The sequence below is a fragment of the Chinchilla lanigera genome, unplaced genomic scaffold (genome assembly GCF_000276665.1).
Source record: "Chinchilla lanigera isolate Chin_1 unplaced genomic scaffold, ChiLan1.0 scaffold00016, whole genome shotgun sequence".
Taxonomy (NCBI): Eukaryota; Metazoa; Chordata; class Mammalia; order Rodentia; family Chinchillidae; genus Chinchilla; species Chinchilla lanigera.
In genome coordinates this window covers 25,563,506-25,581,111 of record NW_004955417.1, presented here as the reverse complement: position 1 = coordinate 25,581,111, position 17,606 = coordinate 25,563,506, and the positions used below count along the sequence as shown (strand labels likewise).

The 17,606-nt window shown below is 57.8% G+C and overlaps 1 protein-coding gene across 3 annotated transcripts in view; it reads right to left on the bottom strand.

Moving 5' to 3' along the window:
- The window catches only part of Col14a1 (collagen, type XIV, alpha 1), a 194,521-nt gene extending 192,956 nt beyond the window's left edge, over positions 1–1,565 (bottom strand). For all 3 annotated transcript variants that reach the window (XM_013512820.1, XM_013512819.1, XM_005381916.2), the window contains exon 1: positions 1,494–1,565. The gene's annotated coding sequence lies outside the window, so the exon portion shown is untranslated. The remainder of the gene's footprint in view (positions 1–1,493) is intronic.
- Between the last annotated feature and the right edge of the window lie 16,041 nt (positions 1,566–17,606).

Below are 17,606 nucleotides of genomic sequence, written 5' to 3'. Positions count from 1 at the left end.
TCGGGCTCAGGGCTCGCGGCCCCGGGCTCGGCGAGGAAACCACCGCGACGGCGCAGCCTGGCCGGACCCAGCGGGTCGGGTCCCGCTCGGCGCGGGCGTAAAACCCACTTGCGCCCTAGTGCGCTCTCCGTCGCGCGCTGCGGGCGAGGGAATCTTTTCTCAAATCGAGTCAGGGACAGAGAACCTGGGCCGGGCGTGGTGGGCACACCTGTGATCCAGCACTCACTCGGGAGGCTGAGACAGGAGGATCGCCGTGAGTTCGAGGCCAGCCTGGGCTACATAGCGAGACCCAATCTCAAAAAGAAGGGAACAGAGAACGTCACCCTGACCTCGCGCGGTCCCCACTCGGTCCGGCCGGAGCGGGAGGCGCCCAACTCCCTCGGGGAGCCCTGCGCCCCACTTCCACTCGCTCCTCCGTGCTGAGCAGAGGCCGGGACGCAGCGCCCGCGCACACCCGTGGGCCGGACCTGGTCTCCACCGCCTGCTACCACCGGCCCTCCGCGCCCGGGTCCCAGGCCTCCCGCGAGGCCCGAGCTCGCCTTCGCGGCTGATCCCCAGCTTCTTGGTCCCCGCCTCAACCCTGCAGCTGCTACCCGCTGGGTATCCCCGTTGCGCGCGCCTGTCATCCCGACACTCAGGAGGCTGTGGCAGGAGGATCGCCATAAATTCGGGGCCAGCCTGAGCTACACAGTGAGACCCTGTCTCCAAAAAACTCAACAAATAAATAATAAAAGCTCCAAGGGGAACGAGGAACTTGGAGCAGCCGAAGGAGGGGGAGTCCAGCCCGCACGCGCTGCGCACAGGTTTCCCTTTGCCCCTTTCCCTGGGGCCCAAAGCCCCGGCCCAAGCCGAGCCCGTGCGGGGCCCCTGTTTGTGCCGCGGCCGCTCGGCGGAGCCGCTGCGCCCGGGACGCGAGGCCGAGAGGGACCGCGGGGAGCGCTCTGCCGCCACCCGGGCGCCCCCTCCGCTGCGCCGCGGAGCCCAGCGCCCCGACCCCGGGTTCGCGTCCCGCGCCGGTCCCCGCTGCCAGCCCGCGACTGCTCTGTGACCGCCGGAGCTCTGCCCACGATTCCCACGACCCCCTCCGCGCCCCAAACGCCAAATGCGCGCGGCGCCCGCACAGCTCCAGGGCGGTCTCCAAGCCGCTTCCGAACGAGGGAGCAGGGCAGCCGCCCTGCGCCCCGAGGTCGCTTGATGCGCGGCGCACTTGGACAATAAAAATGAGAAAGTTTCTAAAAGGATGCAGTAAGCCAGGCGTGGTGATGCGCGCCTGCCATCCCGGCACTTGGGAGGCTGAGACAGGAGGATCACTGCGAGTTCGAGGCCAGCCTGGGCTACAGAGTGGGACCCTGTCTCAAATAATGACAGTTACAACAGTAACAGACTCAGCTCACAGCACCCGAGCGCCCCGCCCGCCGAAGTGTCTCCCATACCCAAGGTCGCAGCCACCCGGGACCGCCCTGCCCTGCAGGTGACGCGGAGCGAGCACCGACCTGTGCGGGTGGCGCTGCCGGCGGGACGCGCTGGCTCCGAGGCTCCGCGCTCCGCTCCGCTCGACTCCGCGCGCCCAGACCCGACAGACCCCAGGGAGGAGCGGGCCCGCCGCAGCCAATGGGCGCGCGGGGGCGGAGCGGGGCGGGCGGCCTGGTCCCCCCTCCCACTGCCAGGGTGCCAGTGTTTGGTCTCGAAGCCCACCTGTGACAGGTGCGGGTCACGCCCCGCGGTCCCCGAACGCTCCTGCCTCGGCCTCCCGGGCTCTGTAAGGCCTGAGCATGGTGCTCCAGTCTTGGAACTGCAGGAAGCACCCGGCGGTGTAGCCTGACTGTGTGCTGACTGTCGGGGTGCTTGGGCTCCTGGGGTGGGAGCACCTCACTCACCTGCGGGATTCGGCTCCTGCCCGTCATCCTAGCACTGGCGGGCTGAGACAGGAAGACCGCGGGAGTTTCAGGCCGACCTTGCCTACACAGTGAGCTCAAGGCCTGAAGCTCTGCCTTGACCCAACACCGAGGGTTCTGAGCCGCGCGGGCGCCCGCTTCTCCCCGAGACTGGCGACCCCTCAGCGGCCGGCCTGTGCGCCTGCTTACCCGCGGCCGCATCCCGGTCTAACAGTGCTAACCAACCCCGAGCGCCCAGTTCTTCCAGGGACGACCCGGGCGCCTTTGCGCGGACCCCGTCCCAGCCCTCTGCAATACTGTAATTTTGAGACACCGCCTCTCTGGGTCGCTAAGTTGTCCAGGCCGAGCTCCAGCTCACGATCCTCCTGCTTCAGCCTCCCAGAGGTGACAAGCTTGCACCCGCCTCGGGTCTCTGCGCTGTAACCTGTTGCTGGTCGCCGAAGCCGAGGACGCTGCCTGGAGGCGCGGCCCTCGGAAGACCTCGTCCTCCCTCCTCAGCAGCCGGGAGCGCAGCGCGGGCCGGGAGCGGGGGTCGCGAAGCCCGGCACCCAGGCCTGGGAGGCGGCGTCTTCGGTTCTCCCAGCTCCAGCGCCGCGCGGCGGGACAGCGCCACCTGGCGTCCACGCGGGGCGCAGCACGCTCCGCGCCGGCTCCTGAGGGAGGCGGGGCGCCCGCACAGATTGCAGGTGTGGGACCCGGGGACGAAGCTGAGAAGGCGAGTCCGCGATGATTGTGACCGTAAACCCACACGCATGCAGGCATGGTGCCGCACGCCCGTCGTCCCAGCACTGGAGGCTGAGGCAGGAGGATCCCTGAGCTCGAGGCCAGCCTGGCCTACACAGTGAGGTCAAGTTCAGCCTGCACTACATAGCATGACCCTGTCTCAAAAAAACAAAAACAAAAACAAAACAATTATATACAACTAATAGGCATAACATTTGCTGGACAAGAATCTTCGATGCCTTGCATAGATTTAGTCATCATATAAAATGCTATATTAAAAATGCCGACTCGTCCTTTACCGCCTGAGCTCTCCAGCGCCCGCGTTCGGGGGAGCAGGTTCATCCCCGCTGCCTGGACGTAGCGGCTGGGTCCGGTCTTGGCGCTGAGTCCCCTCCCCGCCCTTCGGAGACAGCATCTGTGCCGGCGGTCCCAGGCCCGCCTGGGGTCTGCAGAGCCGCTGGGGTCTCCTCCTGCGTCCGCGGAGCTCCCCCTCCACGGGCGAGGCCCAACCCAAGTCTGCACTGTGTACACGCGTGCGCACGCATGCACACACACAACGTACACATGCAAAGGCGCGCGCGCGCGCGCACACACACACACACACACACACACACAGGTGCACGCACGCACGCGCAGTCGCCCCTGTCTTCATTCCCGGGATATTGCGAGAGGACCTTGAACTTGAGCCTGGATTCCAGGTCTGCACTTTCCCGGGGTGGTGCAGCCGCTGGCCCCCACGGCCTGCGCACAGGGAGAGGCTGCTGACGCGTGTGGGGCGGCGCGTGCAGCCGGAGGCCTCAGCCCTGATAAATAAACAGTGGGGCGATGAGCGGGTGGAAGCCTAGTCACCTCGATCTCCCCAGGCCTGAGGCTGACAAAGGACGAGACAGGGCCTGACCCAGCTCCCCGAAGTCAGCAGGTTCCCAGGACGCTTTCCCTTGTTGTGAGACAGGGTCTCACTTTGCAGTCCAGGCTGGCCTTGAACTTGCGGCAACCTCCCTGCCTCGGCTGCCTGAGTGCTGGAATGACTGCGGGCCCCAGTGAAGGCTCCAGTGTCTGAGCTGCCGGGCTTGCGCTGCCCCCCAGAGCCCCCTTACCCCTTTCCACACACGGGGGTCCCCCAGGCTTTAGGACGTGTTGGGGAGCATGGCCCCTGTTAGCACCTTAGGCCTGCAGGTGGAGGCCAGTCCCGGGCTCCCCTGTGTGCCTTGTTCTCTCCGCTCCCCCTGGGGTCGCCCCCTGGACCCTTAAACTGGGGGTGAGACGCGCCGGCCTTTCCAGCTCGCGGCCTCAAAGCTGCTGCTTCCATGGGCAGAGCGCTTCTCACATGAGGGCGCCCTTGGGGCGTGCAGGCCAGCCTGCAGCCGCCCCCAGCCCTGAGGCGCCGTTGTCACCCCGTCATTGCTCTCCACCCCTCTCGCATGTCTGGACTCTGTTTCCATTTCCCTCTTTCTCCTGTTTTCTGGCCGTGGATGTATTTTGCTGTCACCTGTCCTGAGCAGGGTGACCGTAGAACTCGGCTCTGCGGTCATTTTCCTCCAGAATTCCGAGGCTTCCTCCTGTGTTCCTTGGTCCCCGCAGGAACCCGAGGGCCTGAGCCGCACAGCGCCGTATTCCTCTTGGGGGCTGGCAGAAATCACTGCTTACTTTCAAAAAAGATAAACGTCATTTCAAGCCGGTGGGGTGGTGCACGCCTGTAATCCCAGTTCTCGGGAGGCTGAAGCAGGAGGCTCACCCCAAAGCCAAGGCCAAAAAAGAACCAAATCCAAGGCCAGCCTGGACTACCATTAAGTTGAGAGAGCGCCTCTCCCGCCACCAACTCTGGTTGGCACTGGACGCATGTGCCCGGGGGATGCCCGCTTCTGAGGCGGCGGCAGGACGTGTGGGTCAACACTCTGCTCTGCGTGCAGAGGTGAGTGTGACACTGCCTTGCACATTTGCTCCCACTTCCGGTGGGAGTGAGTGCAGCAGCCGTGATCACACTAAGGCCCTTAGCACGGCATCACTGTCGGCCCCTCTGCACTGCCGGCCAGTGCTGCGTGCTGGGTTCCCCCGTGCACAAGCCCGTGTGTTTATCAGCCCACGTGTGTGGTGTGTGATGTTGACGCCCCTTGTGTGGGTTTGGGCCATGCACGCACACCCCAGCCCTCCCCCTCCCTGTCCCGATCCCCTTCCTGTTTGCAAAAGACCCGTCTCCCTGCTTCCTGATATCCGTCTTTTACTTTGCGCTTTAATTTACTTACATTTGGGTTTCTCATGCAGTACTTCAGCTTGTGTGTCTGATTTATCCAAGCAACTCAGCATCACTGGCCATTAGAGAAATGCAAATTAAAACATCTCCAGGACTCCGCCTTACACCAGAGAGAATGGCCGTCATCAAGAAATCAAACAACATCAAAGTCTGGTGAAGCTACAGGGGAAAAGAAACCCTTCAAGCTGTCGGTGGGAGCACAAACTAGTCCAATCACTATGGAGATCAGTACGGAGGCTCTTCAAAAAACCAAATATAGGAACTGCACTCCACCCAGCTGCTCTCCTTCTAGGCATCTTCCCAAGAGAGTTCAAGATATCATATCACAGCGATCCATGCACACCCATGTCTATAGAAGCACAAATCATAACAGCTGGATCTTAGAAGCAGCTTCTCTGTCCATCAGTAGATGAATGAGTTGGGCCTGGTGGTGCACATGTGTAATCCAGTGCTTGGTAGGCTGAGGCAGGAGGATCCAGATCAAAGCTACCTTCAGTTCATAGTGAGACCCTGTCTCAAAGAAATATGGATGAAAGGATAAAGAAAATGCGACATCTACATACAATGGAGTACTACTGTGCCAGGAAGGATGAACTTGAGTCGTTGGTAGGAAAATGGATACACCTGCTTTCTTTTTATTCCATCTCTTTGGTAGGATGCAGCCCTAATATTTGTGTGAATTAAAATGTAGTCATGAAATAATATTAGATGGTGTTATGGTTTGTGTCTGGATGTCCCCCCAAGGCATCATGCAGTCATGGGGTGGGTTTCTAGAGTTTGTGATTGATTCATGGTCCAATGTTGGGATTATGGGTGTGAGTGCTATACCTGCCATGGGGCAGATAGTTTGCATACAGTGTAAGGGAGGGAAAGAGGCTGTCTGCTGCAGCTCCTCCCTTTTGCTCTTGCTGCTTTTGCTGTCTTCTGCTGTCATGAACTGTTGCCCTCTGCCATGTGCCACTCTGCTTCAGAGCCAGCCGAGTATGGACTGAAACCTCCACCAACTGTGAGCTAAATAAACTTTTCCTTTCTTAATTCTGGGTGTCAGGGATTTTGTCCCAGCAATGGGAGAAAAGTAACCAAGACAGATGGGTACAATAGAAATAAGCCATTAAAACACATGCACAAAAATGAGCACTCCTCAGGCCCTGATGAGGGTAAGATGTGTTTTCCAATCACACTTTAAGTCACTTTCCTGTCACGATGACCAGTGGGCAGAGAGGGCAGGTGACCCTGGTAGCTTTCCAGGGGCTGTCAGATCAGTTCTTCCAGAAGCCCTGCAGCCCGAAGACCAGTGTAATTGTGTGTGTTTCTGTACTGAGCTCCTTTCCTGCCTCTGAGGTCGGCCGGGGCTTCCAGCCACTGCAGTGGGGGGAACAACGCTGGTCATCAGCAGCCCCAGGCCTGGCTTGTCCTCTGGCTCCGAAAAAGCTGGGCAACTTTAAAGAATCTCAACAGCACTGAAAGATGGAGTACAGGCTGCCTGAGGGAGCTCTGCTCAGGTCTCCGGCGTGAAGGTCTAGGATCAGAACCCTTCTCCCGAGAAGCCCATGGAGGTGTCAACTCCAAAGTACAGCCTTGTTTGTAACGGGGTTTGGGAGACATTTGCTGACTGGGCTGGTTGGTTTGAGACAGGGTCTCACTATGTAGCCCAGGCTGGCCTCAGATGCACAGTGATCCTCCTGCCTCAGCCTCCCCAGTGCTGGGATTACAGGGATGTACCACCACGGCCAGTAACATTTGCCACGCTGAGTTGAGCGATGTGAATCAGCTCCGCCTCCTCAGCCCTTCCCACGCATGTGGCATGTGCTGCTTCAGTGATGAGAGGGCAGGTGACAGGGACCTGGGGCTCCCCATTTGGGTGGACACCCCACCTCTGCCCTCTCCAGAGTCAGGAGGCCCAGGGACAACATCCCCGCTTGGGGACAGTGACAGGGGACACAGCAGATGGCTCCGGTCGCAGCAGCCGGGTGCTGGCCCCACGCAGGGTGGGGGGCACTGGGGGACCCACAAATGCAGCCTGAGGGGGAGGACAGCGAGCGGGAGCAGAGGGCCACAGCTGTGGGGCTCGCAGCAGAGCGCGAGGGGTCTTGGGTGGGCGGGCGGGGCCGTCCTGCATCAGGCTGGGACCGCGCAGTCCCCGGGAGAGTCTGCTTCTGCGTGGGTGGGGATGGAAATGGCTCTCGGGTGCTGGTTTGTGAGAAAGAGGCTGGAGCTGAACCCCACGCCCAAGCCGGTGTGGGAAGAGCAGGGGCAGCGTGGGAATGGAGGAGGAGGACAGGGAGGAGCCAGAGGAGGAAGGAAGGAGGACGACGCTCCCTAAGAACAGCGTCTCCCGCCCGCCTCTGGTTCCCAGGAAGCGCCCGCTCCTCTCCTGTGGGGCGACCTGCAGCTGCTCCCTGGCCTGCTGGGAGCTGCACACCGCATCCACGCGATCACTCGGGGCAGCCTCTGAGGTCCCAGCCGCAGGAGACCCTGCACAGGGACAGGCGGACCAAGGCCAGCTGCAGAAGCGCGGCCTGTCACCGCCGTGCACTGCAGTGAGTCAGCAAAGCCCCGGGTGGAAGAACTGAGCAGGATTTGAAAATCCTTTCTCCCTGGGCGTGGTGGGCATGCCTGTAATCCCAGCACTCACAAGACTGAGGCAGGACAATCACTGCAAGTTTGAGGCTAGCCTGGGTGACACAGTGAGACCCTGATGAAAAGAGGAGAGGAGAGGAGAGGAGAGGAAAGGAAAAGGAAAAGGAAAAGGAAAAGGAAAAGGAAAAGGAAAAGGAAAAGGGAAAGAAAAGAAAAGAAAAGAAAAGAAAAGAAAAGAAAAGAAAAGAAAAGAAAAGAAAAGAAAAAAGAAAAGAGAAAAGAAAAGAAAAAAGAAAAGAAAAGAAGAAAAGAAAAGAAAATCCTGGGCCAGGGATATAGCTCAGCGGCACATGCGCCTGCCTGGCAAGAGCAAGGTCCTGAGCTTGATTCCTGGTACCAAAAAAAGAAAAGAAGAAAAGAAAATCCTTCCTTATTACACAAAACAAACTGCATTTTGAAGGAGAGGTCTCCAATCAGTGGTGATGACACTGCCGCCTCTGCTCCTTGAGGCGGACGCAAGGTGGACACGCGCAGCTCAGCTGACGCACCTGCTGGGTGGATGAGACCCGCTCAGAGCTGTCCACTCTGTAGTCACCAAACCGGGTCACAGCTTGGAGGAGGAGTCGTTCTGTGATGACAGCGTGTGGCGAAGTGACAAACCCGCGTGTGCCCCAGAACGTGAGGTGCGGCTCATGTTTGCACAGTGGCACTTACACACCAAAGTGACCTGCGGCCGTGACCAAGCTCGTGGGGCCCTCGGGAAGACAGAAAGAAAGGGACCTGGCTCGCCCCACAGCCCGCCTTGCGGCATGCAACTTCCTGGTGTAGGAACGTGGGCTTTGGGGGGCCCGCACCATGAAAGTGCACGCCGCAAGGCGGGCTGTGGGGCGAGCCTGGAGTCTCAAGGCATGCTTCTTGCTTTTCCAAGTGTCGCCGAGTAGAGCCCTTGCTCTGCACACCCTGGCACGCTGCGCCCTGGCCCAAAGGAGGGGGGAGGGGAAAGGAGGAAGAAGGGAGGGGACAGTCAGCGGGTCGCTCGGCTGATGTCTTGACTCGGTGCTGGGCTTAACCCGAGCTCATGTCGAGCCATGCGCTTCCCTGTGATTGTTCTAACCCTCCAGGGACACAGAGCCAACAGCACACGATCCCAGCTCAGCTGAGCCAGTGGCTCGCTCCCCCTCTATCTCTGTCTCTGTCTCTCTCTCTCTCTGTGTGTCTCTGTCGCTGTCTCTCTCTCTGCAGGACTGTGGGTGATGCTCTCTCGGTAGCAAGAGGACATGGAGGAGACCTCGTCTGCAGAGGAGGAGGAGGAGGGAAGGGCACAGGAATCCTCACTTGGGCTGAGCTCCGGAGCGGAGTACAATGCGGGACACAGCGTGACGTGTTGTAGGCCAATGCCACGCAAACAAGGCTGCAGCACCTGAGCCATGAGTCTGTTTAACAACAATGCGGTGTCACATTGCCGCAAAATCCTCAAAAGGAGACAAAAGCAAGGATCCTTGGCGAAGTCTCTTGTTAAAGTTGCAGGAAAAGAGAGTGATTCCACCAGTGTGGTAAAAGTCATCCGACGCCATAGCCCTCCTCCCTCTTGTCTCCCTCACGCCAGCCGTAAAGGTTCTCAAAGGAAAGTGCTGGTTAATTTATTTTCTTTACGTTTTTGAATTTTCCTTATTATTTTGTTACATCACAGCACTGTAATCACGTTATACGACTCTTTTCAGGTCGTGCAACAAATCATCTGGGCTTCCCTTATTTCTTATGGGGAAATTCGCCTGGCGGTACATGTGCTTTGGAGTAAAGCACAATACTCACCAACCAAGGCTGTGAATAAGCAGCCCGGGAGCGGTGGCTCCGACGCCTCCCTGCCTGCTTACCACCCTCTGGTCCTGTGTTGCTGGAGAAGCCTGCCCCGTGTGCCTCCTGGTGGTGGCATCTCACCCCGGGAGGCTGAGGCAGGCAGGCTCCTGTGTTTGTATCATCACAGCCGGCTGGGAAGGGTCACACTGGCCCAGGGAGGAGGCACTGAGAGAGAACTGGAGCCAGTGACGATGGTATCTGTGGAGAGGGCGGTTCCAGGGTTCTCCCCGAGTCCACACACATGCATGCACATGTAAGCACACACATGCACACACAGATGCATGCACACACACACGTACAGGCTGTGTGTGTAGCTTTAGTTGCTCAGAACTTTACAAAATCAGCCTCATGAGAATGTAGTCCCATCGATATGCGTGGATTTTTTTCTTTTTGTGGTGCTGGGGGTTGAACTCCGAGCCTTGTGCATGCCGGGCAAGTGTGCTACCACTGAGCTACATCCCAGCCGCAGTAATGGACCTTCAGCCGCGTGAAGCAATCAGCTGTGGACAAACAGACACTGAGGTGCTTATTCTCTGAACAACGGGGCTTTTGATTTTGTATTTATTTATAGTTTTTTTGAGACAGGATCTTGCTACGTAGCCCAGGCTAGCTTCGAATTCATGGTGATCCTCCTGCCTCAGCCTCCCAGAGTGCTGGGGTTACACACCTGTAGAATCTTTTTAAAAGATTTGCACTCTTTGGCCAATGCATTCTGGGTGGGTGATGTCCTGGGTCACAGCGGTATGGGAGCCTGCAGGCTGGCACCGTTCCCAGATGTCCCATGTGGCAGGGCCCTCACCACCCCAGGACCTTGGTATCAGCAGCAGCCAGAAAGGCAGCCCTGGGCCTGGCACAATCATCTCCCCATCCCTGTAGCCTCAGGGACGCTCAGGCCGAGGGGAGGGACATGGCTCAGCAGCTGCCCCGCTGTGTGATGGGCACCTGGTGCTTCCTGAGGGCAGCCAGGACCGGTCCAGGGTGTCGCGGGCAGACGGGCCAATCCCCAGCAAGCAGGGACACGCGGGTCTGTCCCCTTGCCTGTACTTGGGAGCGGATGCGTCCACATCAGCTGTTGCGGGAGTCTGGCCCGGGTTGGGCAGACACAGAGCTACCAGGTGGATCTGACCTGTGGGATGTAGTGTAGAGGGGACCCCGAAAACGCTTTAGCCAGGCTCTTTCCCTGGAAATGTGAGTGAAAACCTGAGAATACACAGGGAGCGAACCTGTGGAACCCTGCACAAACACCAGGGGGCGGCGTTTCACTGGCTTCCCTGGAGGCAGGAAGGAGCCCAAGGAGAGGGGCCCAGGAGGGACAGGTGCTGCCAGGCCCCTTGGAGCAGTTTCAGTAAACAGCTACTGTGTTCCACCTCTGCCTGTCTCAGCTCCAGAGTCTTGCTCTGCAGTTCAGGCTGGCCCTGAGCTCACTTTGTGGCCCCGGCTGGTCTTGAAATTGCAAGGATCCTCCTGCCTCAGCCTCCTGAGTGCTGGGATTACAGCACTCAGCAGATGCGTCACCACATCTGGCTATCTGCTTGTTTCTTGTCAGTCTTTTTGTCTATGACTTGGAGTCTGAGTAACAGTGTCACCATCCTTGATTATGACACACACTGTTCCCTATTGTTACTCTTTGTTTTCATTTTTTGTTTTCTGAGACAGGGTCTCACTATGTAGCCCATGCTGGCCCCAAATCACTGTGATCCTCCTGCCTCAGCCTCCCTCTCCAGTGCTGGGATGACAAGAGTGTGCCACCACGCCGAGCTCAAACTCCTCTCTGATTCCCTAGGTGTGTCCTGTACTCTGCCTTCCAAAACACACCCTGGGCGTGTGCCCTGTGCCAGGAGACCCCACCGGTCTGGAAGACCCGAGAGCCGCTGCTCCACACTCGCCTACCTGCAGCGCCGGCCGCACTGAGCAGCTCTAACTCCCACGGGAGCGGAGTTGGAAGGACTCAGACTGTGAAGCCACTGCCACCTGCAGCCGGGCGGGGCCGGGGCTAAGGCTCTGGCTTCTCCTTCCCCGGCCCGGGCCAGACCTCCGGAGATGGCGCGGACTCTCGGGGACCCGGGGTTTGATGCTGGCTGGCAAGCTGGCGAGCTCGTGAGCTGGCTGGGTGATAACTGGGCCACACCGTCTTAGGTAGAGCCTGAAGCTGCCACCCTGGGGAAGGTGCTCGCCCCTCCTGGGCCTCCGGGGTCTTGGTGTGCAGCGTGAGGACAAGAGGGACAGAACCAGACACTCAGGCGTGTGCGCGGTGCCCAGCACTGGAAGGGCGGCGAGTGCTGCCTGCTACTCTAACCGCTTTACCGTGTGAAGGCCCTGAAAGAGGGTTACACGGGTGCAGTGGGGCACGCCCTCAGTCCCTGCACTCAGGAGGCTGAGGCAGGAGGATCGCTGTGAGTGCAAGCAAAGTCACCCTGGGCCACAGAGCGAGACCCTGTCTTAAAAGAGATGATTAGTAACGCTAATGAATCAGTTCACTTACTTAGGGGCCGGGAATTGAGCCCAGGCCGCCCCTACCCGGCTGTAGAGAGCGCGGAGTCCTCACATCAGGCAGAAGGAGCATCAGAAGCACTCTGCCACTCCCACTTCCGGCAGAGATGCTAAGCCCTAACCTAGGGGACGCTGAGCCAGATCCCAGGGACAGACTGGGGCCCCGGGCAGCGGGAACAGCGATCACGCGGTGTCTGGAAGTCACGCGGTGTCTGGAAGTCACCCGGGGCCTGGGGTGGGCGGGCTGGGAGTCCTGCGGTGGCGGATCCGGAGCTCAGCCGGGTGGGGCCTCAGTGGGTCTGTGCTCCGGTGCAGACACTCGCGTGAATCAGGGGTTCCGGGTGCGTTCTACAGCAGACTGTGGCCACACCCACTCCGCCCCAGTCCCTGCTCTGTACACATTTTTGGTCGGGTTATTTGATATGTCTGAACAGACAACGTCAGTCTGTTCCACAAATTTATTTCTATGCACACCTGTGCCTGCAGTGGCACAACTCACAACTGCTAGTTTGGGAAGTGGCTGACACAGAAGGCACGTGAATGCATAAAGGAAATGTTACACACGGTGGAGTACTTCTCTGCCGTGAAGAAGGGTAGAAAAGTCATTTGTAGGAAAAGGGATGCATCCTGAGACCTCCTGTTAAGTAAAATAGATTGGACGCACAAGCTCCAACAGCCCGTGGTTTCTCTAATATGAGAAGCCCAAAGTATAAATAAAGAGCAGAGTAAACGATGACCGATAGGAAACGAGGAGACAGGGGAGGGGAGGGGAGGGGAGGGGACCGGGGGAGGGAGATCCGAGGATCCAGAGCCGCGGGTCTGTGCGCCAGCTCCCACACGGACCGCGCCTGCGCATCGCAGACAGGTCCTAAGCAGAAACTAAACATAAATTAAGGACAGTTTTCATGAAAGCTCTGCACTAATGTTCGTCGTGCAGTCTCTGAGGTTCCCAGGTCCCCCAAGTGGGGCCCCGAACCCCAAGCCAGCTCCCGGTTCGGCCTCCACTGGAGCCTGGTCTTGGTTGATTTCGGGGCTCACACAGCTTCGGGCTCCGGCCGCCGCCTTGCCCTAGTGCTCGCCTGTAGCCCGCCGCGCAGCTCGGCCTCCAGGGCCCAGCACTGTCGCCGCCCCCTGCTAAAGCCCTGGGGAGGCAGGCGCGGGGTTCCTGTGGCCCCAGCTACTCGGGAGGCTGAGGCAGGAAGACTGCAAGTTCGGAGTCAGCTGGGGCCACTTAGCAAAACTATCTCATGGTGAAGTCAAAGGGCGGGGAGGCGACGCAGGGTTCGCTGGTTCCTTCCCTGCCGCCCCTGCAGAATCCGGGTCGGCCCAGTCGGTCGCATGCCCTGACGAAGGCATCTTGGTGGATCCCCCCGGCGGCTGAGAGATGCAGCGAGCCATCTGGGGGACACCCAGGGGACACCCCGCTGCCTGCGCTGTCACCGCGCCGAACTCCCCTCCGGGCGGGCCTGTGCACGGCTTCCCCCACGCCCACCCCAGACATGAGCCTCGCGCTGACCTGGTGACTGTGAGCTGCGCACAGACAGACGTTCGCCGTCGTCTTCCTGCGCCCCACTCTCCCCAGAGCACGCGGCACACAGAGCCCCGCGCAGCCCCAAGCGGCTTCTTCCGGCAGAGCCTCCGCGACCCGGGGTGCCGTCCTTTCCTCTCCACCAAGTGGCGCCTCCTCCGAGTCCCTGTGGTTCCAATTCGCGCCTCAGGCTGGCCTTGAACACACTATGGAGCCCAGGCTGGTCTGCAAGTCGCAGCGATCCTCCTGCCTCAGCCTCCCAAGTGCTGGGGTAACTGGCATGCTCACCATCCCTGGCCGAGCTACACACTTCCTATGCACCCAGAGAAAGGAAAGGGGCTTTTGAGGAAGCATCTCGTCTATCTACCCCTTCCTTAGTTGGTATGCGCTAAAAATAAAACTGCCTGGAGACGCTGTCCACTTCGGGTGGAGGTCAGGACACCGCGCTGGCCTGCGCACACGGCGGATGCTCGACGCGGGGAGCTCGTTAATTTCATCTCAGAGCAACTTTCTGAGGTTTTGTAAGGACTAAGAATGGGCAAATGCACACATACCAGAGGCAATAAGCGCCCGGTTCACTTTCCGTGCACTGCCGGGAGGCAGAGGAGGGGCTGCACCGGAGCCTCAAGTCCGGAGCCAGGCGCGCAGGGTGCTTCCAGCCAGGCGCAGGGTGCTGCGCTGACCCGGAGCGCGCAGGCCACTGAGCTTTTAAAGCAGTTTGTTTTCTTCCACGCTAGTAATTTTGTGTTTCACAGCCACTTCTTCCATAGTGAGTAGCCAGAACGCTGTGGCAGCCCTCAAGGGGCCCCTGACCTGTCCTCCCTTCTGCATGAGAGTGAAGCCATACCTCCTGTCTTCTGACCCAAGTAAGGAAAGAACAAGGCACCGGGTGTGGTGGCGAAGGACGCCTGTCACCCCAAGACTCAGGAGGCTGAGGCAGGAGGATCTCTGAGTGTTCAGGGATAGCCTGGGCTACAGTTTGTTCAAGGCCAGCCTGAAACACAGCAAGACCCTGTCTCAAAAATTAAAACAAAACAAAACGAAACAATAATAAAGAACCACAAATGAAAGCCCCACAAACCAAAAAAGCTACATTTATTTCTTGCTGTATATTCATGTGTCCAAGGAATAATTTTTAGTATTGTAATTTTTAATTAAGACAACAAATTTCAAGTTAATTTTAAAATACATATATTAAGTGCATTTATTAATTCATGATCAAGTCTGTGTGCTATCTTTGATGATGACCTTCATTTTGGCATATGGCACGTCTGTCATTTTGGTCTCAAAATTAAGAAAAACACATCACACCTGAAGTTCTACTCAAAATGATTAAAACCAGTCATGACAGCAATGGATTTCAACCGATTAGCAAAACTGAAATGTCCTGCGGTGATTCTGATTATTTGTAATCAAAATAAAGCAGGATTAACAGGCGACAGGAAAGAACAGTCAAAATTAACAGTTCAATAACAGAGCAGGTTATTTTGACAATATATTTCATCTTTTTTTTGAGACAGGGTCTCGTCATGTATTCTAGGCTGGGCTTGAACTTACTGTGTAGCTCAGGCTGGCCTTGAACTCTTAGAGAGCCTCCTGCCTCAGCCTCCTGAGCACTGGGCTGACAGGTGTGCACCCCACACCCCAGAAGTCCTTTCTCACACGATGGTGTGAAGCTGGGCACACTCACACCGTGATGCGCTGTGCTTTCACACTCCCACCATCTCAACTGGTCTCATTAATTAATTAATTTACACAATGATTTCATGGAGATTAACAAGAAAACCTCATCCTTGGGATCAGCCTGAACTGTCATTTTTCTCTCTATAGTGAAACATGGCTTTCAAATTCCTGCTAATGCAGGAACAAAAACTAATTTCTATGATCAACACATTAACACACAATTCACACAAACACCTGAAAAATCCAGAGTGCGCCGGAGGGAGCACAGAAGACCTGGCAGAGATTCAGAGGCCTTGCGGAGTAAACTTCCTACAAAACTCACTGTTTTGAAGATTACACACAGGAAATAAAACTCTTAGAGACCCTGCTTATTAAGATAATTTTTGGTGTTACATTCAGAAATGGAGCCAGGCACGGGTACACCTGTCATCCCAGTGCTCAGGAGGCTGAGGCAGGAGCATTGCTGTGAATCTGAGGCAGCCTGGGCTACATTGTGAGTTCAAGGCCAGCCTGAACTGCACACCGAGACCCTGTCTAAAAAAAGAAATGAAGCTTTTAAATTTTGAGGACAACAATGAAATAACCACAAAAACTATTTGTTATGATTTAACACCCGCAGACTGGGGTCAGTTAAAGCGGGGTCCCCTCCTGCAGCTCCGGTAGGGTTTCCTGACTCCCAGGGCGGAGGGCTACTTTGGCTGAAAGGTAAATAAATCCACAGGGCGGAGGGCAGGAGATGGCATTTGGCCTGAGCTTCTATCCAACAGGCTGGGCACGCACTCATCCCTGCCTCGGTCCCCTCGCCCGTCAGCAACAGGAGTGAGCCGTGCCCGCTCGGCCTTGCAGGCGCCATCGATCTAGAGCTTTCTAGATGAAGTTCCCGGACAGGCCTTGGGGGCACGGTCCACGCCGTGGCCAGCGCGGCTTCCGGGCTGCAGACGCCCTGTGAGCCACGCACAGGCCGTGCGACCAGGCAGCCTCACAGGGAGGCAGGACCCTGAGGTGACCGCACAGCAAGAGGGGGGGCTGTCACGGCTCTCGGCTTTGACACCGCGTCCTTGACCGAGTGGCTGCCCGCCCTGGGGCCCGCGGCAGGGGACGTCGGGCAGAGGACGCGGACGGGAACCGGCATCTCCACAGAGGCATCCAGTTCTCTCACCTCGGTGAGTGAAGACCTGAGACAGAAAACACCCAACACTCATTTCTAAAAGACGCCACAGGCCAGGAGTGGGAGCACATGCCTGTCATCCTTGCAATCGGGAGGCTGAGGCAGCAGGATCTTTGTGAGTCTGAAGCCAGCCTGGGCGGCATAGTGAGACTCTGTCTCAAACACAACAAAATAGAAAACGACGTCACAAACACATCTTTTGACGTAGAAGCTGCTCCCCCACAAGCCAGCGGCCTCCTCTGTCCCAGGCCGTCTCCTCTGCAGGACAAGGAGGTGGCGTGAAGTCCCAGTACAGCCCTGAGCAGAGTGAGCCCTTGACCTAGGGTGTGACCTCGGGCTTTGGTGCTGAGGTCCAGCTGGAGGGAGAGCAGCTCTGCTCCCGCCCGGACACCGAGCCCACCCTGGAAAAACGGCGGAGGAGGTCAGGTACCCGGATGCAGGACCAGATGACCAGAGACAGAGGGGTCACCCTAGTAGGGCCCACCTTTGGCACCAGTTCACTATGGAGCCCAGGCTGGCCTTGGACTCACAGGGATCCTCCTGCCTCAGCCTCCCGAGAGCTGGGATGACAGGCGTGCACCCCCCTGCCCGGCCTGATCCTCGGTGGCGATCTGCCACACAGGAGGGGCTGAGAAGCAGCGCACGTATTTACTTCGTGAGTGCATGAGAGCAACCCTGTCGTTCCTATGCCTTGTATGAAGCGAGCGTCCCTGACACCTGAGCGTGACGGACGGTGATGCCGGCGGCAGCGAGCTCAGTGAACGTCACCTCCCAGGCACAGCCCGAGCCGCTGTCAGAGCCAGTGACACCGAAATTCGGGCAAAGCAGGCGAATTAGGTTCCGGCTTCCTTCCACGCAGGTGTGAGTGAGCCTCCTCCGGGTCCTCCCGGGCCCCCAGCCGCAGGGACGCAGCAGGCCTTGCACTCCCCTGGCACCGTCTTGAGCCACGGGGAGACGAGCTGAAGCTAGGGTGCTGGTGGACAACCCTCCTAGGTGGTGCGGAGCACCTGAGATGACAGGCTTTCCATAAAGCTGGTTAACGGGCCGGACTCGGTGAAATCCAGACCCTCTGTGAAACGGTTCCACGATCATTTTGGTAGAAGCACAATCTTTTTTTTCTTCTGAGATGGGGTCTCTATATGTTGTCCAGCCTGGCTTTAAACCCCTGAGCTCAAGCGACCCTCCTGCCTCAGCCTCCTTAGTGGCCTAGACTCCAAGTGCACCCGTCCTGAAAGTAAATTCAAGGTGTAAACATCTACTCTATTGGTTCCTAAGGAGACATTAGCATGGTGCTATTTTAGCTTGAGAAACATTCCAACAACTTTATGCAAACGAAAATTAAAAAAAAAAAAAAAACAAAACAGTGAATTAGCAGGAGAAATAGAAACCTAGTAAGGCAACTCTGTCCTGTAAAAAAACTGCTTCCCAAAC